Genomic DNA, 22906 nt, shown 5'->3' with positions numbered 1-22906 from the left:
AGAGCGCATTTTGACAGCTCTAATTGAAGACAGAACGAGTTTCGTCAAATGTTCGTATATGCAAAATGTCTACATTATGTCCAGGGTTAGAAGTTTATTTTTTTTTTTACTTTTTTTAGTGTAACGCCAAACATGTTTTCAGCACTTCCCTCAGGGCGCTGTATAGTACTGGGCTTTCAGGCAGGAATCGAAACTGCTTCTTCTTAAGTAACACAAATTTAGTATTTTAATATTATCATATACGATTATGTTAGGCATAAATATCGCAAGGAAATTTAATAATACCACCTATTCAATACATTCCACGTTTAATGTGGTTTGAATCTACATTAATTTATACAGACTTATCAGGTACGTTTCACCCTTTTTGGCCATCTTCATCCTGTGGACAACCTTAAGGTCAAGATCCGGGACCTTATTGAACTATAGTATGAATATAAACATTGATGTTACTCAGTGATAACCTCTTAAAATTCACATGCCATAACAATGTTTTTAAAAATGTGAACAATACATAAAAGTGAGTGAGATAAATTGATGGTGTTATTAATTAAAACTTGTCAGTCTTATTCTATCTAATTGTAAAAAATGTCCAAAACTAAAATGGATCTTCTTCATTTAACATGAGTCTTAGGTAAAGAGTATATTCAACCGGCAGCTCATTTGACCCACATATAACGTTTACTTATACTTGGCGAAACCAATGTTGAAATGTGTTGTCAACCACAAGTGGAGACTTAAACTGATTGCTATATGTATTGGATACGATTGTTTAACACTACATTAAATTTTGTTGTGAATGATAAGCATCTTGGTTTCCTGTCGTGTGATGACAATGAATTGTGAAGAATACAATCTTAGGCTGCTGCATATTTGGGAAGGAACGTCCTAGATACTTAAATACAGTCTTGTATGAATAATCATTACTGTTGATATGTTACTTGGCCTTGGAAGGGATCCTAAAATTATCTGTAATGACATAAAAAAAGAACTCCGTTTTGAGAAAATTATGCGTTTTACTTAACATTTGAAGCGAAAATTGAAGAATTGTGGGGAAATATGTAAAAACACTCTTCTGTGTTTCATAATATCATGTTTTAGGAATAAGTTATTTATCAGAAATTCTTTTCTTAGTGCAAAATATTTCAACAATTCATCTTGTTCCAAAAAAATTATAATTGTATCTTTCGATAGTTAGAAATGGTGACAATTTTTAAAATTATTTTTGTCATCTTCATATAGATCATTCTTTCAGCTTTCTATTGGTGTATAAAATGGATTTATTGGGATTAATAAGAGTTTACAAGCTTGCTTTCATTTTCATGTTGTATATTGAGGAAAATAACTGCAGCTTTTGACATAAAAACCTGCAGCAGTTCTAGAGTTAAAGAAAATTAAATAGGTATGTAGGTTATTTTTTATTTTTTTCCGTATTTTGCCGTCTCAAATTTAAGGTGCGGGTCTTATTCGGTGGCGGGCGGTATTCGGGATTATACGGTACTGTTTACCTAAGACTCGTGTTAGATGAAGAAGATCCATTTTAGTTTTGGACATTTTTTAAAATTAGATAGAATAAGACTGACAAGTTTTAATTGTGTTAATAACACCATCAATTTATGTCACTCACTTTTATGTACACTGACTGACAGAGCAAATGCAACACCAAGAAGGAGTGGTCAGAACTTTATGCCAATTGCAGGGTAGACTGACGTCACTGAGGTATGCTCATGATGTGAAATGCGCCGCTGTGCTGCGCACGTAGCGAACGATAAATGGGACACGGCGTTGGCGAATGGCCCACTTCGTACCATGATTTCTCAGCCGACAGTCATTGTAGAACGTGTTGTCGTGTGCCACAGGACACGTGTATAGCTAAGAATGCCAGGCCGCCGTCAACGGAGGCATTTCCAGCAGACAGACGACTTTACGAGGGGTATGGTGATCGGGCTGAGAAGGGCAGGTTGGTCGCTTCGTCAAATCGCAGCCGATACCCATAGGGATGTGTCCACGGTGCAGCGCCTGTGGCGAAGATGGTTGGCGCAGGGACATGTGGCACGTGCGAGGGGTCCAGGCGCAGCCCGAGTGACGTCAGCACGCGAGGATCGGCGCATCCGCCGCCAAGCGGTGGCAGCCCCGCACGCCACGTCAACCGCCATTCTTCAGCATGTGCAAGACACCCTGGCTGTTCCAAAATCGACCAGAACAATTTCCCGTCGATTGGTTGAAGGAGGCCTGCACTCCCGGCGTCCGCTCAGAAGACTACCATTGACTCCACAGCATAGACGTGCACACCTGGCATGGTGCCGGGCTAGAGCGACTTGGATGAGGGAATGGCGGAACGTCGTGTTCTCCGATGAGTCACGCTTCTGTTCTGTCAGTGATAGTCACCGCAGACGAGTGTGGCGTCGGCGCGGAGAAAGGTCAAATCCGGCAGTAACTGTGGAGCGCCCTACCGCTAGACAACGCGTCATCATGGTTTGGGGCGCTATTGCGTATGATTCCACGTCACCTCTAGTGCGTATTCAAGGCACGTTAAATGCCCACCGCTACGTGCAGCATGTGCTGCGGCCGGTGGCACTCCCGTACCTTCAGGGGCTGCCCAATGCTCTGTTTCAGCAGGATAATGCCCGCCCACACACTGCTCGCATCTCCCAACAGGCTCTACGAGGTGTACAGATGCTTCCGTGGCCAGCGTACTCTCCGGATCTCTCACCAATCGAACACGTGTGGGATCTCATTGGACGCCGTTTGCAAACTCTGCCCCAGCCTCGTACGGACGACCAACTGTGGCAAATGGTTGACAGAGAATGGAGAACCATCCCTCAGGACACCATCCGCACTCTTATTGACTCTGTACCTCGACGTGTTTCTGCGTGCATCGCCGCTCGCGGTGGTCCTACATCCTACTGAGTCGATGCCGTGCGCATTGTGTAACCTGCATATCGGTTTGAAATAAACATCAATTATTCGTCCGTGCCGTCTGTTTTTTCCCCAACTTTCATCCCTTTCAAACCACTCCTTCTTGGTGTTGCATTTGCTCTGTCAGTCAGTATATTGTTCACATTTAAAAAAATATTATTACATGGTAATTTTAAGAGGTTATCACTGAGTAACATCAACATTTATATTCTTACTATGTATGGTTAAATAAAGTCCCAGATCTTGACCTTAAGGTTGTCCACAGGCTAAAGATGCCCAAAAAGGGTGAAACATGTATCTGATAAGTTTATATAAATTCATGTAGATTCAAACCACATTAAACGTGGAATGTATTGAATAGGTAGTTTTATTAAATTATCCTTGAGATATTTATACCTAGGGTCATCTTCAATACGGAACAATAATGAGAGTTGTTACTTGTACGATTATGTTATCGAGACTAGAGCATATGTTGCACCTTACATACATAAAGCCATGGGAGGTTTTGGGATTGCCTATTACTGTTTTGGTCATAATATAGGACTGGGAATTTCACTTTTTTGTGTAAAAATGTTACAAAAACCGTAGTCGTTTTGTTTTTGCACGTTACATTTAAGAACTTTGTATCATTTCGCACTCGTACCAACATGTACAGCCAGCGTACTTTCCAACTGAGCTCAAGGTCACGAATAACTGTAATTTCAGAAGTGTTAATGATATTTTTTCCCTTTCCAATTTGATTGTGATTAATTGAATATAATGCATTAGAGAATTTGAGAATCGATACTTACATTCGAAACCATATTCTCGAGTTCAAAATAACCTTTAAAAGTCGATGTAGGCCTAATTTACGCGGTGCAAGATTTCTATAAACTGACTACGAACAGTATAGGCTGCCAGTGATCAAATTACAAGGGAAGATTTAAAAAAAAAAAAAAAAGGCATTTTGCCATCATGTTGGACGCTTTTGTATCTAATATGCTTCATTTTATTAGAATAGAGAATTAAAAACTGCTTATGGTCGATTGTTGTTTGGCTTGGCGTTACAGGTAGTAGATTTTTTGAAGAGTTTGGCTGATCAAAGTTGCTGAACTAAAAGAAGTTTTCAGAGGAAACTGACAATGTTTTCCCGTTAAAACTGAATGTAAAGTTTCGAGGTTTTTAAGTCGCGTACCGATAATTAATGTTTGAAGCCGGCCCCACGGTCTAACTTGCTTGCCTCTCACCTGGAGGGCCCAGGTTTGATTCCTGGCCAGATCAAGCATTTTTACCTGGATATGAGGGCTGGTTCCAGGTTCACTCATTCTACGATTACCTTTAATTGAGGAGCTATTTAATGGTTTGATGACGACTCCAGTTTAGAGAGCTGGGAATAATGGCCAAGAGGATTCGTCACTCAGACCGTGCGTCACCGTAATCTGTAGGCCTTCGGACCGAGCAGCGGTCGCTTGGCAAGCAGAAGGCCCATTGGGGCTGTAGTTTGGTTTGGTTTAGGGGTGTTTGTAAGATTATAAGTATACGTATTTCATTTTTGTGATGTTTTGTCAAATCGTTGATGGTTCATTCATTCCCGGATTTTCCGTTTTCCCGTGTTGTACGTTTTTTTCCGTTGTCCCTCCAAAAATGGAGAATTGAGGTTCCACTGTATATAGGGTGTAATTGAAATACTTGCAGTCCATTAAACTGGTTATAGAAGAGACTGCTGTAAGCAACTTATCCAAAGAAGTAGTCAGCTGTCTTAAATAAAAGTTTAAAATTGAATATTAAAGAGTAAATGTTTTTAGGTTTTCAGTTACTCTTCAGGCAGGAGTGGCAAACTACGTCTGCTGTAGCTGGATTGTGGGTGGGGGGACGATGCAAGGTTGGTAAAGGGAAATTTTTGTATAATCCAAGCTTGACTTTGCCTGTTGGCAGGGCGAGGAAGGGAGGGAATTAACTGATAAGAGAATAGTGCTGGTGGTCTTCTTGTTTAAGTCATATGTAAACAAATTGCTGCTATTTTTGTTGAAACCTGACATAAAGGATTGGGATATTTGGACTGGTACATCTGTGTAGCCTAAGTAAGTGGAAGTCATTGATTGATTGATTGATTGATTGATTGATTGATTGATTGATTGAAGGAAAAATTAATTTTGATCATTAGCCCTGGTGTGGAAGCATGTTTGAAAATGTATGTTAATGTGCTGTCTGTCAAGCACTGTCCTACATACATTTCACAAGGTCCTACAAAGATTTGAATGCAGGGTTCAATGGAGGATGACTAGGAGCAAGAGAAGAGAAGCTCTTCACCATGCAGAGGGTTAAGGGATGAAATAAAAGGAAACAATACTCCTCAGTGTGCTCAGGTTTAAGGGATTGATCAAACGGTTAGACATCGACCTTTCAACGCCACATCCCAGTTTCAAATCTGAAACTTGTGAAATTTGTGCCAGACAAAGCAGAGGCGGGACAGAGTTTTCTCTGCAATCTCCAGCCTCTCCTATCAATTTAATTCCTGTAATACTCCATAACAATAATTTATTATCGTCCCAAACGAGTGTGATGGGTTATCAGTCAGTGAGTGATGCCGTTTTAACAACAGCTGCCATAACTGGGGATGGAGGGGAAGATCAGAGCTGTTTAAATCTGAATGCTGGTGTTGTGTTATTCTCGATTTCTAGCTGAAACGTGTAAAGGGTGTTCTGGGTTTTTAATTAGTGTAGGATAAATCTCATCCATCAACCTGGCTGCAGGCCTGAGCGGCTCATTTGGTTAGTCATCGTCTTTCTGAGCGGGTTCAAATCCGGCTCAGGTTGGTAGCCTTGAATGAATATTTTAAAGGTAACACCTCAGTGTTGTTGGTTTCCGGCATGTTAAAGAACTCTTGTGGGACATAATTCCGACATTGTGGTGTCTGTTGAGAACTAGTATTTAGGACGGATGTAAAACAACAGTACAGTAGAACCTGTGTTATCCGGAACACTTTTAACCGAAATACCGTTTAACCAAAATGACGACACAGATAGGTCTTATGGCGATGATGTGATAGGAAAGGGCTAAAAGTTGGAAGGAAGCAAACATGGCCTTGATTAAGGTGTGAAAATGGGAAACCACGGAAAACCATTTTCAGGACTGCTAACAGTGGGGTTCGAACCTACTATCTCCCAAATGCAGGCTGATAGCTACATGACCCAAACTATGGGGCCACTTGGTCGGTATATCTCCAGTGTTATTGGTTGTATGAAGATATGGTATACAAAAGGGGGTTATGGAAAATACAGTTTTAAATCCTCCTCTAAATTGGCACTCTTGTGCAGTAATAAAACAGTGTATTGCCTTAGTTACAATCCATCTTTCCCTCAACTTAATACCTTGTTTCATAAAATTGTTTTCAGCTTTTTTCATATACAGTAAAACCTAGTTAATTCAAAGTCATTGGGATGCAAAAATTGGATTTCAAATTAACCGCCAACTCGTAATTCAGAAATGCCAACTTTCGCCGCATCACAAAATATTCTAAGACCTGTTACTGCATGCAGTTAACCTTGATTCACAGTTTGAACCTTTCAAATGCCATGGAAAAAACTATAAATGTACCCTACAACGTGCATTTACAGTATTCAAATAATGCACTTGGATAACTCACTGGCAAAGATAACCTCACGCAACAAAATAAAATTTAAAAAAGCCTGTATGAAAGACGAGGAGATATCTATGCTGGCTCCCCTGTGCAAGTGCTGTATACATTGGGTTTCTGTACTGTATGCAGTTTAGATGCACTGAACTTGCACAGAAAGTGCCTGATGCCCTTAAAGCATTGTGGCTTCACAATTAAGTATTTTAATTAATTTAATATTGTCGATCTTCTTATGTTAATTTTAAGGACACTTCTCTAAAACATTGATACTTTGTCAATATATGAATATTTCATAATATTGTCAATCTTCTTATGTTAATATTAAGGTCACTTCCTCTAAAACATTGATACTTTGTCAATATATGAATGTTTCATCTAAACAGTGTTACGTGGCTGAAGATGTTGATAATATATGAAACATGTACCACTTTTAACCAATAAGTTGCCTTAAGCAATTTAGTATATCAACAAGGTGGAAAATAAAAAATACTTAGTTGTGAATCTGTTTAAGTGCGATATGGACCATGAAGCTGATTTTATGTAACATTGTGGCTTATCGAACTTTCCTATGACGATGGGGAAAAAGGCTCTCATTTCTGTCTGCATTACAACACAGTACAGTGACTCTATCCTTGTACGATTTCCTGCCATGGCCGTTCTCTCGTAATTCAGAAATGCCAACCCTTGCCGTGTCACAAAGTTTTCTAAGACCCATTAATTTATCTTGATTCACAGTTTAAACCTTTCAAATGCCGTGGGAAAAAACTATTGCTGAAATGTATCCAACAAGGTGCATTTACATTATTCAAATAATGCACTTGGATAAATCACTGGCAAACATAACCTCACGCAACGATATAAAAATAAAAATACACACGATTCAAAGACGAAGACAAAATTATACTGGCTCCCCTCTGTAAATGCTTTATTTTTTTATTGCTGTACTGTCTGCATTTTTTAGATGCCTTGTGCTTGCATGGAAAATGTCTGACGCCCTTAAAACATTGTGGTTTATCGAACTTCCCTATGACGAGGGGAGGAAGTCTCTCGCTTCCATGTGCATTGCAACTCAGTACAGTGACCTACTCTTGTACGATTTCCCGGCTGACACTTCTCTCCTTTAAAACCATAAGTCCGTTCGGGACCGGCATTAAAAAAAAAAAAAGCAATTTCATCGGCATTGAGAGTAACGTTCGGTGCTTACGAATTGATTATATGTAAGTTTTATCGCCAACTGTCGGCAACACTAGTGTTCACGGATTTTGCTTCTCCGCACACTTCCTGCTGTGTAATATTGTGGCGTTCCTTAAAGCGCTAAATACAAAAGAATTGCGATTTCACTCGAACTTAGCAAATGTGAAGCACATTGTAGACACACCAAAGTGAGTGAAAGTGCCGAAAGCTACCCCTGCACGTTCCGAAAGACGCGTTCTATCATGGCGCGAATACATCTTGAATCTTGAATTTAATTTACTCTGTAAAATACTATTTTCTTTAAATGTAAAGGCAGTTTTGAATTAAAAGTCTGAATTTTGGTAATGGGACCGACATTGTTTTTCAAATTACGAATTATCCGTATTTCGAATTAAACCATTTAAATAACATGCAAAACCATACCTCATGTATCCGGGAATGAGGTTTACTTCGAATTAGGCAGGATTTTGAATTAACTAATTTTTAATTATCGACGTTCTACTGTAATGTCATAACACTAAAATCATCTGAATGTTATTCCATTCTTTGTTTTTCCAATCCAGAATAAAAATGAACTTTGGAACACAAATTCAAAGTTTAAAAATAAAATTATAATCTTATAAATTTATTTCAATGTCCATAGCTAGTCTTACATATTTAAAACACTAGGCTGATTTTTGTTACATCGATTTTAAGAGAATGGGTGAACCGATTGACATCGTAAAGCATTCTGACGAAAGCTCTTGGACTGTAGATTTGCTGTGTGTCTTTAAAATCATAAGAATTTCTTGCCATATGTGTTTAAATTATTAAAGAAAATGTAGCGTTCTCATTGGTCAGTATGCTCGCCAGTACTTCCAGCACTGAGTAGGTGGCACGATAGGGGAGGTGGAAAGGGGTAGGCACTCGTGGCCAGTCAGACGTCTTTGGGTACGAACATGCTGGGTGGATTACTCCTCACTCAGCGCTCATGGCAGTGCTCTTCACTCATCACTCATCATTCAAAGACGCACATTCTGGCTGGGGAACCCTCGCTCTTTCTTCATTAAGGAGGAAACTTTTTCCATCCAGGTATGATTGTGCAGCATTCACAAGAAGATCGTGTTGTGTTCTTTAAATTTAATGTTCATAGTTATCTGTGTACATAATGGTTAAGTAGAGTAGCAGTGCAGTAGCAAGGAAACTTTACTTGATTTCTGGTTCTGATGGAAGATACAGTGTACATCCGGTAATAAGAGAAGGCAGACATTTGGTGAATTCCACCATTTATACCAGGACGTGAAGAAAGACCTATAGAAATTCCACGATTATTTCATCATCATCATCTTCCTTCCAAGTATTGGGCCATGTGTCCCGTTATGATCTTGCATTTTACTTTTTGCAAGACTTGAAAGCAATCAAATGTCCTTCCGACGGGTTGCTAGCCTGAAGGAAGTAAGACCATTGGTGGGGCTGCCACCTCTCAGCTAATGGACTAGCTGAAATTACAGTATTTCCTCCGTAATGGATGTTATGGTTATACAACCGTGACTCTGGCGACAGCTCCTCATCTGTGGGAACAGGTTTTTTCATCTCGGGAAGGTGAGGTTGGCCTTTGGGAAGGAGAGGTTATGTCATAATCATCATCATCCTTCCAAATACTGGGCCATGTGGCCTGTTACGGTCTTGCATTTTCTTTCCATCGCTTCATTGGACGTCCTATAGATCTCTGTCCTCTTGGTTGATAGCGTAGGATCTCCTTTGGTAGTCTTCCAGATTCCATCCTTTGAACATGACGTTTCCAGTTTTCTTGGTAGTCATAGATGTAATTGATTACTGATTTCACATTCAGTCCCTTGAGCACATCTTCATTTCTTATACGATCCCATTTCATATAGCCTGCTGTTCTGTGCATGAACGTCATTTCACGTGCTGTAATTGTGGAAATGTCTTGAGTTCTTATTGTCCATGCCTCACTGCCGTAGCAAAGGGTTGGTCTGGCTAAAGTGTTATAAAGACGTAAGCGAGTGTGTTTTTGGACAAGAGATGGCTTCATGATATGATTTATGATTCCTGTTGTTCTGGTAAATTTGGTTATTTTTGCAGAGATATCAATTTCCCCTTGGTAAGATAAATTGTATCCCAGATAATTGAATTTGTTGACTCTTTCCAAAATTTTATTATCTAAACAGATTTTACTTGGGATAGGGTCCTTCCCCTTTAAGGCCATTATTTTGCTCTTTTGTGGTGAAATGATCATGTCGAATTTTGAAGAGACTTTCTGTAGATTAAATACTGACCACTGAAGATCATCTTCTGATGATGCTACCATTGCAACATCATCAGCAAAGAGTATGGCATCTAGATGTGTGAGATATTTGCTGACTGGGATTGATCCATGCCTTTCATGCCTTCATTCCTGTATTATGTTGTTCATATAGATTATGAACAACAAAGGAGAAAGTCCACAACCTTGTCTCACACCTCTGCTGATCGGTTTCCAATCAGTCTGATGATTACCTAACTTTATTGCAGTAAGGTTGTCACTGTACATGTTGTATATGTTATCTATTAACTGTTGTAGGACATTATCTTCTGCTAAGATATTAAGAAGTCTGTTCCTGTTAACTAGGTCAAAGGCTTTCTTAAAATCAACAAATGCTATGTGAGTTTCAAAGTTAAATTCCCTGCGTTTTTCGACTAAGATTTTCAAGGTAAAGTAAGCATCAGCACATGAGCGCCCCTTTCGAAATCCATGTTGTTCATTTCCAATCACATTTTCATAATACCTGAATAATTTTTCTCTGACAATATTAGAGTAAATTTTGTAACCTAAGTTGAGTATACTTATCCCTCTGTAATTTCCACAATCTTTCATACTGCCCTTCTTATGAAGAGGAATAACTATAGCTTTTTGCCAATTCTCTGGTGGTCTGTTGCCATTCCAAATTAAATTGATGAATTTGAGAAATCTTTGCTTGAAGATGTCACTGGAGTACTTGAATAATTCTGCATTTATTGAATCTTCTCCAGATGCTTTTCTATTTTTAAGTTTTCTGAGTATTAGCTCCAATTCTTCGAGTGTAATGGTTTCCGAAGACTGTTAAGAAATGTTGGCAGAAGAAGTGGCTCAATATTTGAACCTCTCCAAAGGTTCCAAAAATAAATGAGCCACTCCGTTAGAGGTATTGCATTAATGCGTATGTCTTCTTTTACATCATTATTCAGTTTCTTGAGTATTTTATAGGTCTGTGGTTGTGGTCTTGTTATATCAGTCTCCAGTTGTGAAACAAAGTTTTCCCAACTCTTTCTGTGCTTTTTCCGCACTTCCCTTTTTGCTATTGCTCTCTTGTGGTTATACTCTATTTTATCTTCTAATTTGCTAGTTGACAAAAAATTTTTATAAGCATTTCTTTTGTCTGAAATAACTTTTTCAATCTCTTCATCCCAGATTCTTAAACCCTTTTTCCTCTGCCATTTTTTCTTAACTCCCAAACTCTCAAAAGCAGACTGCTTTAAAATTGAACACAAATTAGACCACTCCATTTCTACGTTGTCACTAAGTGGTGTCATCTGTGTAAGATTATTAAGTCTGTTCTGGTACAGCCATTTTATACTGGGGTCTCTTAATAGGTTAACCTTGTAAGAAGTTTTAATTTCTTGTGTTGTTTGTTTCTTTTATACCATCTAGGCCTCAGACGAATAGGTGCTACTAATAGATAGTGATCCGTTTCCAATTCAGGGCCTCGATAGACTCTTGTATCCAAGACTAAACCTGCCAATTTACCATTACAAATTATATAATCTATAATCGATTTCTGATTTTGTGCATACCACGTATACTTGTGGGTGTCCTTGTGTGGAAACATTGTGTTCATAATCTTTAACTGATTGAAGACAGTGAAATCTATTCATTTCGTTCCATTGTTATTACGGGTTGTTTCTCCATGGATTCCGATGTGATTCTGAATTTTCTCATTACCAACTCTGGCATTGAAGTCTCCCAGTAATAGTAGCATATCCTGTTTGTTAATTTTATTGACTATCTTTTGCAGATCATTATAGAACCCATCACTTTCGTTTGAATTGCCCTCCACTGGAGCGTATACCCCTATAACTGTAAGATAACCCCTGAATAGTTTTAGTCTTAATTGGATAATCCTTTCAATTTTTGATCTAATCCTTTCATTCCAAAAAGTGTAGCTATCAATTGTTGATCTTAATCTTTTGTGTACCATGAGCAGTACACCCGCCTGTGCTCTAGTATCTCTGTCAACCCCACTGTAAAACTGTAAATAATTTACTGTCTCTTTTGATCCCTAAAGCTTTCTTTTTGTTTCTGAAATTGCTGCAGTTAAAATGTCTTTTTTTTGCGAGAATGTCATCCTGTTGGTCATCTTTGTGTGAGATACCTTGTACATTCCAGGTAGCACATCTAAAAGTATTTTTCTTCTTCCAATCTTTGTCCATTTTACTGTCCTTTTCATTGCCAAGAGAGGTTATGTATTCCACATAAAGTTAATTTTGGATAATATACAGAACAATAACAAATAGGTTAATATGCCAAGTTTTTCATGGTATAGATAAAATACATATAAAGTGTATAAAATTTCATAATTTTAAAATATTCGCCGTATAAGGAAACTTCAATCTTCAAAGAATATAAAAGACTTCTCCACGATTATTTAAGAATGCCAATGCAGACATTTCAATGGGGATTTTAATCGCATGTCATTAATTCTTCTGGCTTGTGGACTGGTTCTTTGTGTTTGTCCCAACACACTCTTCATATTCAAAGAACACACCACACTACCAACCACCGCAGCAGAAACATGCAATAGTGATTACAATACATCTCTTCACATAGGGTTGGCGTCAGGAAGGAAATCCAGCCATAAAACAGGGTCAAATCCACGTCTGCGACATAGTTCGCACCAGCGACCCCACAGGTGTGGGGAAAAGTGGTAGAATAAAGATGGGATTATTGAATGCAGAAATGTCAACATTTGCTAAAAGGAATTGAAGGCAATATGAAACCACGAAAGTACAGCAACTATCATGTCAAACCTATTTCCATTGAGGAACAACTGGTCATTACAATAACGTACACAGTAGTAACGTGATATTATTCTCCATTTCAACAAAGTAATCCGTATTTTATTAAAGTTTTACATTTGTAAGCCACATGCTTATCGCCAATTTAATATTGATGTTTTAACCTTCATTGAACATAAAAACCAAAACCAAACCAAACCCTATAGCACTACAGCCCTTGAAGGGCCTTGGCCAACCAAGCGACCACTGCTCAGCCCGAAGGCCTTCAGATTACGAGGTGTCGTGTGGTCAAACGTTATTGAACTACAAGCCAGAATTTTAACTCATTTTAACACATGATGATATCGAGATTGAAATTTATAGCAAAATGTTCACTTCTGCGAGAGAGGCCATTTTCTCGAAAGTTGCTATTCTTAATTAATTTGAAAGTCATTGGGCTTCTACTCAGTAGTTCAAAATTATACACTAGCGTCAACAGATACTGAAGATGAAAGCTGGCTACTTCATTTTCCTGCATAATGGTTTAATTCATTCGTATTAATGGTTTGTCTCCATATATTCTTATTCTAAAAATTGGAGCCATAGTTTACTGCTTAGAAATCGGAACATTTCCCAATGGCTCTTAAACAGAACCAGGTTAGGGCCTAATTCTGAGAAGTATTTACAAAATTTGTTTAGATTTGGAGATAATAAGGGGAGATGAAGCTGGACAGAACTCTAACCTCAAATTGACTTAACATCCAATAAAACACTTCCATCTTCTTTCAAGGCATCAATTTTCAATTCACTTGGCATTTTGTATCACAGTCAGTAAACCTCGAGAGACATGTAGGTTTCTATTTACATCATTCAGTCCACGAACCTACTACGCTGGCGGAGCAGGGGGGAGAGGTGATACTCCCATATGGCGCGTCCCAGGTGGCGGATAGGGGGGTCCTAACCGGCTTGCCGGCAGACTTGAGGGAAATAAAATACCTCTCGCGGACCAAACACACAACCCCCTGTTGGTGGGGACGCAGACGAAGAATGCACCTACGGTATCCCCTGCCTGTCGTAAGAGGCGACTAATTGGACCAAGGGATGATCCAATTAGAACCATGAGACTACTTGTGCTTAGTACCACCACGCGGGGAACACCATGGGTCGCTTTTACTTGCGCGTAGTACCACTATGTTTGGTACCAAATAGGTTTTGTGATTAGTGGCAATAGAGTACGTTGGCGGCTTCTACAGTACCTATGATTCGTACCCCTAAATGAGCAACACCATGGGATGAGCGGCACCACGGTTCTGCCTTGCCTATGCTTAGTACTCACCATGTGAGGAACACCCCGGGATAGTGCAGGTCCCTGTGGTTAGTCCACTTTTGTGAGGAAGGTCATAGGTTTGCATTGCCAGTAAATACCGCCGCAGTGTGCGAAACACCACAGATCTGTATTCCCTGTGCGAATTTCATTACCTCTGAGTAGTACCGTACTGTGTGGAATGCTGCGAGTCTAAGCTACTTTTGATTAGTACCACAACATGACAGATACCATGGTTCTAGTTTCCCAATGATATGTACCATTATGAGAGGCCGATGACTTGGATTTTGGACCCATTTGGACTAAAAGCGTTATTGGTCAGTAATACTGTTGTTTCACATCAGTTTCTATGAATGCAAATTCATATCCATCCGTTCATTCTTCGCCCTCACGTTTGAATTCTGGTCGGTGGAGGCTTTTGGACTTTTACTTTGTCATTCCATTTCATCTCGTTTCGTACCATTAGGGGCCGATGACCTCGATGTTAGGCCCCTTTAAACAACAAGCATCATCATCGTCATCATAATTCTATCATCCAGTGTTCAGCCATGGCCATTTAAATGTTGCAATATCAAGGAAGCGATATTTTGAAGTTGTGGTAGTGCCAAAAGGTAATTGCACAAGGAATGCACCGAGCAAATGGCTGCATGGTTTGGGTCACGTACCTATCAGTTTGCAGTTGGGAGATAGTGGGTTTGAAGCCCACTGTCAGCAGCTCTGAAGATGGTTTTCCCGTGGTTTCCCATTTTCACACCAGGCAAGTGAAGGCAGGTGTACCGTAATTAAGGCCACGGTCACTTCCTTCCCACTTCTAGCCATTTCCTATCCCATTGTCACCGTAAGATCTATCTGTGTCGGTGCGACGTGAAGCAAATTGTAAAATAGTACACTAAGAGGAATGTTATATATAAGGAAATCCTTCAATAAATATTTACCCCATTTACTGTCATGTCTTGACGGGTTTCACCTAGTTAACTCATTGCGGACTGTGGACGGCGTAAGACCTTTAAGCTTGCTCCTATGCTGCGGGCCGTGGACGGCGTAAGATGAAGCAATGCTGTTTATATTCGTCATCTATGCATTCTTACACCTTAGTCAGCGTTACTGGTTGTAGCAGGAAGTTGGTTGACCTTTTTGAGATAACACTCGCGTTGAGTGGGCTCATGTTTATCTTAGCTGTTTTAGCGAGAATATCTCAGCACTTCCTCGCGCGCCAAGACGGTACTTGAGGTTCCAATGCAGTGCGTGTCGTTCTTGCCGAGTGTAGTATAATGGCTTATAAAACAAAGTTTCTTACGGAAGATAAATTATTAGATATTGTCCACAATGATTATTCTGGTGATGAACTTATTCCTGAAATACTCAGATAGTGAAAGTGAGAGTGACGAGGAAATTCCAATTCCCGAATCCGATAGGCCTATAGAGAAAGTGAAGTGCCTGATGCATATCATCCTAGTTATTGTCCACCCGTTCCACCATTTACAGAGAATTCAGCTATAAACGTTCAAATAGAAAATAAGCAGGATATTTTGACTTATGTGAGTATTTTCATGAATGACGAATTTTATCAGTATGTGTGTGAGCTGACCAATCTATACGTCAGTCAAGTGATAAGTGCGGTGCCCCGGCCTTTCACAAAGAAATCGATCATGCAATCGTGGAAACAGTCCAAAATCCTGATATAAAAATTTACTGGACCGAAGACCCTGTTTTTCATACTCCGATATTTTCTAATACAATGTTCCGAACACGCTTCCTTCATATTCTTTCATTTCTTCACTTCGGTGACAGTAATCATTATGCCAAAAATACAGATTGGCTGTATAAAATTAGACGTATTTTGAAACCTGTGACACCAAATATCACACCCTAAATATTTACTAGAGGTAAGCACAAAGTATCATTTTTCCAACATTTATAGTTTAGGAGTAATTGTAAATTGTATTAAGTGATGCACGTCAAGAAGGCCGGGCATGAAAATGGCTGGTCCAGGCATTCAAGTGTCCCGCTCAGAAGCAGGTACTGAACGTGTTAATGATGATAATAATAATAATTATTATATATACTCGAGTTGAAAACGTACAAATTTACAGTTAATGTACAAGTCAGTTTGAAGTGTACAAAACATAACATGTGAAATCATATTACAGATGCCCAGTATTTTGCGATGTCCAATGCACTCGGAGTGGCTTGTAGGAGATCATCTTCTGTGCAAGATGTCGGGCACAGAGGTCACTGAAGCATGTGGCTCGTAGTTTGTTCTTTTCCACATTCACACATTGTGTCACTTGTACTCAACCCCCATTTCTTAAAGTTATCCCTGGATCTTCCCACTCCTGGTCATAGCCTGTTCAGGGACTTCCACACCAGCCAGCTTTCATTATGTCCAGGTGGTAACTGCTCAGCTGCTGGCATCCATCTGCAGAGGTGAGAGGTCCTCTTCTTCCACAGATCCAACCTTCCCTTCTCTGGTGAGACGTTAAGCACTTCAGATGTCCTCAGGAAGCTCGCTGGGGAGGACTACGTCCATGCAGTGGGTGGGTGCTTCTCTGTTCCACTTTATGCTTCTCCCTGTTGCCAGCTACTTCTCTATGTACGTAGGGTGGCGCTATTCCAGCCAGCTAATGGAGCTTATCTGTCAGAGTAGGCTTTAAGCAACCTGTAATCAACCTGCAGGTATGATAGAGAGCCGTATCTACCTGTCTGGAATGAGATGAACTGTACCAGACTAGGAAAGCATATTCAGCAGCAGAAAAACATAGTGCCATTGCTGAAGTTCACGTTGTTTGAGGATGAGAGCCCCACTGTGACCCTGCCAATTTGCAAACAAGGTGGTTTTGTGTGGAGATATTCATCTTATTACTCTTATAGTAATCGCCACGTAACGAAATACCCCAGAAAGTAAATATCGCCGCCCGATGCTCTTCTTTTCCCTTTTTTGTAATGGCTGATCACTGCTGCCAACCTGCCTGGTTACATATTAAAATCACCAGACATAACCAAACAAACTAACCTCAATGTAAACACCGATAATAAATGTTTCCCTACCCTAGTAAATGATAAAAGTTAAGATGAAATAAATCAAGATATTCATAATTAAGTCGGTTTCCACGCTCAATGAGAAATTTAGGAAATAAACACCCTTTCTCACTCAAATTAATGTTACATATATCTGTCTTTATTTTGATATGCAGTAGGCGTACTATAACCATATTCTTGAAAATAGGGGCGTGTTAAACGATGCAATTTGTTTAATAAGTCTTTGCAGTGTGATTTTCGAAAGTCCAATGACTTCCCTTTCTTTTGCGCGAACATTTCCTTCTCTCTTCAATACCGGTAACCCGTAGCCTAAGGAGAGAGATTGGGCATATTTTCAGCCTGCAGGCTGGTTATATCTTCACGGTTATCAGGAAACATATAGGAATACTAATGTGCCAAGCTACGTGAACGGAAATTAGGTCAGCTTCAAGCTCACTGCAGAATTGAATATTAGTTCTACTATCTACTTCTATCGTTTTCACATACACCGAGGTGCCAGTATTTCGTCCCGCAAGAGTTCTTTATGTACCAGTAGATCTAGACATGAGGCTGGAGTATTTGAGCACTTTCAAATACCGCCGAACTCGAATCCGCCAACCTGAGCTAGTCATACATTCTCTCCTTCACTCGCTTAAAATAATGTTAAACATTTCCTGCCTTTATTCTGATTCTGATGTATGCATTACTATAACTGCATTCTTAAAGAAAGGGGGGAGGGAATATAGATTGAATAATTCATTGCGATTTCTGCAAGTTCAAGGACTTACCACATAAGACATATGTCCTTCCTTTTAATAATAATGCTAACAGCTTTACATCCCACTAAGAACTTTTACGGTTTTCGGCATTTGGCATTTTAAACATATTTTCAGCTTACAAGTTGGTGTATCTCAAGCTTTCAACATTACGGAAACCAATGTACAGGAGCACTATGAGTCAAACAACATTACCAGATTTTTACATATATATTGGCTTAAATCACATGAAGACAGGTTGTGATGCAAGAATTGGATAGGAAAGAGGGCTAGGATTTAAGATGTAAATAAGCGTACAGACACAGCACTAGCCTGAAATGAAAATGACGGGCAAAAAAAAACTTCAGACCTGCCAACTGTGGGGTTCGAATACATCACCATCTCCTGAAACCAAGCTAACAGCAATGTGATCAAACTGCACAGCCAGTTCACTCAGTTTCCTATGACGCGTAATAGGCCTACCACATGGGCGACCCACTTACCTGTATATGGATCTTCAATTCTTCAATTATACATGTATGCAAAAACATTATGCACCTTAGTAAGAGGTACTTCCCTAGTTGGTTCTCTGATTGGTGCACGTATAACAAATATGTTTGGGAAGAAATACTTTTATTTTATATTTATTTATATCATAAAGAAGTCATGTTGTCATAGCAAAACGAATATGCAACGAAGAAATGAATCCGAAGAGATGAGCATTATTTACTGCATTAAATATTAGTTTATTTACATGTTAAGCGATATGTAGTAGTAATAACAATAACAACAACAAACGTGTGCAATAAGGAAAAAGGAAATAAATACAAGTAAATATAAATATAATTTACAACATTTAGAGCCATTCCATGGTCACTGAATTACAAAGCAGGGGTATGAATAAACAAACATAATAAACATGAATACTAATATTTAAAAAGCAAAAAGCAAAGTCATCTCCGTACAAACCATGAAAGCCATTGGAAAGGGGGAAGGTGAAGGCTTCCACTATCCATGACGTTGGCACTTGGTGGGGTGGGGTGGAGTGGTTAGCTCAACGCATGACCGCCTTTGCCCCCAATAGTTAATTGGTACTCATTTATCATACGCAAAACATTCCTTCCAAATTACGTTAAACCTCTGTCACTCATTATTATTATTATTATTATTATTATTATTATTATTAATAAATTGCAAATGGGAAATACCCCGGTGGCAACGGTCACTTACAGTAATGTGATAATAAAGTTAACATAATTACCCAACTACAACAAACAAACAAACAAACAAACAAACAAACAAACAAACAAACAACAAGAGTACAAGAAGCAGATATATGGAAGGAAAATATAACAAGAATTACTGCTAGTTTAATATTCTAAATCGAGCAACATCATATACAAATTCACACACAACTTAAGTATTTACAGTGCTTAACAATTTGGCTTACAATATTATAGGTTGACCTTACTACTAGCTTAACATTATAAGTGATAATAAAGTGAAGTTAAACCGTAATTACCCTACAACAACAACAACATTACAACAAGCAAGAAATACTACTAATTAAACTTTCTAAATCCAGTGTCATTATATACATATTCACACACAACTTAAGTATTTCCAGTACTTAACACTACAAATTACAATACTATAGATTGAACTTACTACTAGCTTAACACTACAAGTGATAATAAAGTTAAATCATACTACCCAACAACTACAACAACTCAAGTACAAAAAGGAATTCCATGGAAAAAAATATTACAAGAAATACTACTAGTCATTCTAAATCCAGCATCATGTACAGTTTCATACACAATTTAATTATTTCCAATACTTGCTACTATGGCTTACAAAACTATAGATTGAGCTTACTACTAGCTTAACGTTACAAGTGATGATAAAATAAAGTTAAAAACATTGTTAATTAACCAAGAACAACAACAATTACAAAAACATGAGTACAGCAAGCACTTCCCTGGAAAGAGAAAACCACAAGAAAAAGCCTCCCAGTTTCACAATCGAAACCAAGCAGAAAATCACAGATTCAGTGCCCGTAATTTACAACTTTTACTTTTCATTTTACACAAATGGTCTTCTTAAATGACTTGATACCAGAAGGGAATCTATCAAAGACTGCCGCAGGTAATTTATTCCAATCCCTTATGGTCCTGTTGACGAAGGAAAACTTGCCCACATCCGTATGCTGGTTTCTGGCCCTAATTTTATGCTTATGATAATTTCTCGATAAGTATGAGGGAGGTTAGATAGATAGATAGATAAAGAATGGGTGAACCCTGCCTTCGCAGGGCTCCACACGTAGGTCTGTGAAGACCCTTTGTGTCCCTTAAACGGGTTTGCCTAGTCCAGACCTAGTGCTCCTATAAAGGATACCAGTGCCCGGATGTTGGCATTCCTGATGTCTTCCAGGCTCACGAAATGTGAGCCAAGGTATCGATGTCTAGTGCTTGCAAGAGCCTCACACTGACATAACACATGCGCGGACGTCTCCTCCTCCCTACCGCATCTTCTACACATCGGATCCTGACTGATTTTCATGATGTGTAGGTGTCTCTGTAAGGTATTGTGGCCTGTCAACAGTCCAACTACCATTCGCATTCTGGTCCTATTCAAATTTATCAGGACCTTTTTATAACTTTGGCTAGGCCCTTTGATAAGTTCACGTGCCTGCCTTGCTATAGTTAACCTCTTCCAAATGTCTAAGTGAGACTGGTTTGTCCACTGGGATATTACCAGTTTCACGCTTCGGAGTGACACTCCCAGGAAGGGCTCTGGTCCTATAAAAGGACCTTTTGAGCCTTGTTTCGCTAGTTTGTCAGCTTCTTCATTTCCACTGATACCTGTGTGCCCAGGGACCCGTAATAGGGTAACTGAGCTAAATTCACACAGCTGATCTAACATCCTTTGGCATTCCCATACCATTTTTGATGTTGTTTTAACTGCACATAGTGCTTTTAACGCTTCCTGGCTATCGCTGCAAATAGTGATACAATGAGGGAGGTTATAACCTATTCCTAATACAACTCCAAGCAGCCCTTCCCGTATAGCTCTTATAAAGACCACACAGGCGAGCTCTAGTTCTTCTAGATTCAAGACTTTCCCAATTAATGGTATTCCTTCTATTCCCAGTTACGAAACGCATCGCTCTTCTTTGAACTTTCTCTAGGGAATTTATTAAACCAACATGCAGATCCATATTCGAGAATGGGTCTTACAACGTATTTATAAGGTTTATTTAAACCTACTAGGGTGGTGAGCACATAAATAAGAATTCAATGAAAGTATTTTCCTTCTGGACCTTCATGCCAGACAGATTTTTTTTTTAAACAAATTTTTTTTCACTATAATATGATTTATCTATAGAGCAAAACCGCTATGCAGTGTGCGTATCATAGCAATCGAGATGGAATTGGTAATGTACTATGTATCTGTAGAGCCTATATACGACTTTTTACAATTACTTCTAAAGTGAATTTCAGCTGTGTGACAACGCTGAAAAGACTATGGACTTAGAGATTGGCATTCCTGAAGAGGGTTTTCTACACTTTCCCATTTTCACACATTGATTCAAGAGTCTGTATTGACTTGTGACAAAACCACTGTATTCTTCCGAAAACCACTGATAGGGACAGGTTTGGTTGTGATCCACCGAAAACAAATTATAATGACCGGTTAGGTAGTGTTCCATCGAAAACCACTGATTGTCGCAGGGTTAGGTTAGGTTTGACAGGATTTGTAATTGAGCGACTGTTGTCATTGAAAAAACTGTCGTGACGACTGAAGGCAATAAACATAAAACTGAATCCATTGGTCTACAAAGTTTTCATTCAGTAGATACGCTAGGAACTGGCGAACCAAAACCGTACATACAAAGTTTACAGGAATCAACAAAACAGGATAGTAATTCGTGGTACTCATTGTTCTTTAAAGAGAAGAAATATCCTGTCAACAATAGCTGCAGTGAACATGCTTTTTCACTATTATTGTCTGGCCCCATGGCTAAATGGTTAGCGTGCTGGCCTTTGGTCACAGGGTGTGGGTTTGATTCTCGACAGGGTGGGGAATTTGAACCACCGTTGGTTAATTTCTCTGGCACGGGGGCTGGGTGTATGTCGTCTTCATCAACATTTCACTATTATTGTGTAAAATAGAAACTTACTAGTTTTGACAAGTACAGTATGTTCAACAGCGACTCCTGAATGATGACGGGCAGGATGTCCAACCTCACTAATCTATGTTCCAGACTATTTCTACTTAAAAAATTGTATTTGTCCTTTAATGTGATTTTGCAACTTTTGCTGAATATTTATGTGGCTGAAATGAAGGTGGATAAGCTACATGGTCTCCTTTATATAGGAAGAATGTATCGTGGAAATTAACTCAATTTCGGTTTCATGTACATTACAGTTTCTCTAAGATATATTGATAGTAATTCAGTCATGTACGACGACGATGTATTTCATGGTAAAGACAGCTACCTCTGTGGATCAGTGGTAGAGTGACGGCCTCCGAATCCCAATATAGCGGGTTCAAACCCGGCAGAGGTAGTCGGATTTTTGAAGGGCAGAAAAAAGTCCATTCGACACTTCATGTCGTACGATGTCGGCATGTAAAAGATCTCTGGTGACACATTTGGTGTTTACCCGACAAAATTCATTAAATCTCGGCCACAGACGCCCAAGAGAGTTTCGGTTTACTCGGTCTGCCATCTAGTGGGCCTAGAGTATAACGGAACGTCAAAATTGACGAGCAGACAGCGAGATGGCGTCAACTTGAAATGTCTGCACATGGTAGCTGAGGCCATACGATTATTATTATTATTATTATTATTATTATTATTATTATTATTATTATTATTATTATTGTTATTATGGTAAAGACGAATTACTTTGCAATGCTATCTATCTTAATGGTAATGTACTATGTACCTCTACTAGTGTAGGCTACTGAGTGCTTGATTCGAAGCAGTATATCGATTCATTCAGTGTCCGAGTGAATCGATTCACAGGAACGGCAAGCTCACGGCACACAAATCATGCACAA

General features: G+C 39.2%; 1 protein-coding gene across 1 annotated transcript in view; it reads left to right on the top strand.

The window, feature by feature from the left end:
• LOC136874351 (fanconi-associated nuclease 1) overlaps positions 1 to 22906 on the top strand; it is a 134277-nt gene that overhangs the window by 49417 nt on the left and 61954 nt on the right. The window lies entirely within an intron of this gene.

This window comes from Anabrus simplex, chromosome 5, assembly GCF_040414725.1.
Source record: "Anabrus simplex isolate iqAnaSimp1 chromosome 5, ASM4041472v1, whole genome shotgun sequence".
Classification (NCBI taxonomy): domain Eukaryota; kingdom Metazoa; phylum Arthropoda; class Insecta; order Orthoptera; family Tettigoniidae; genus Anabrus; species Anabrus simplex.
The sequence above is the reverse complement of the archived record's forward strand: the minus strand, read 5'-3'. Positions and strand labels throughout refer to the sequence as shown.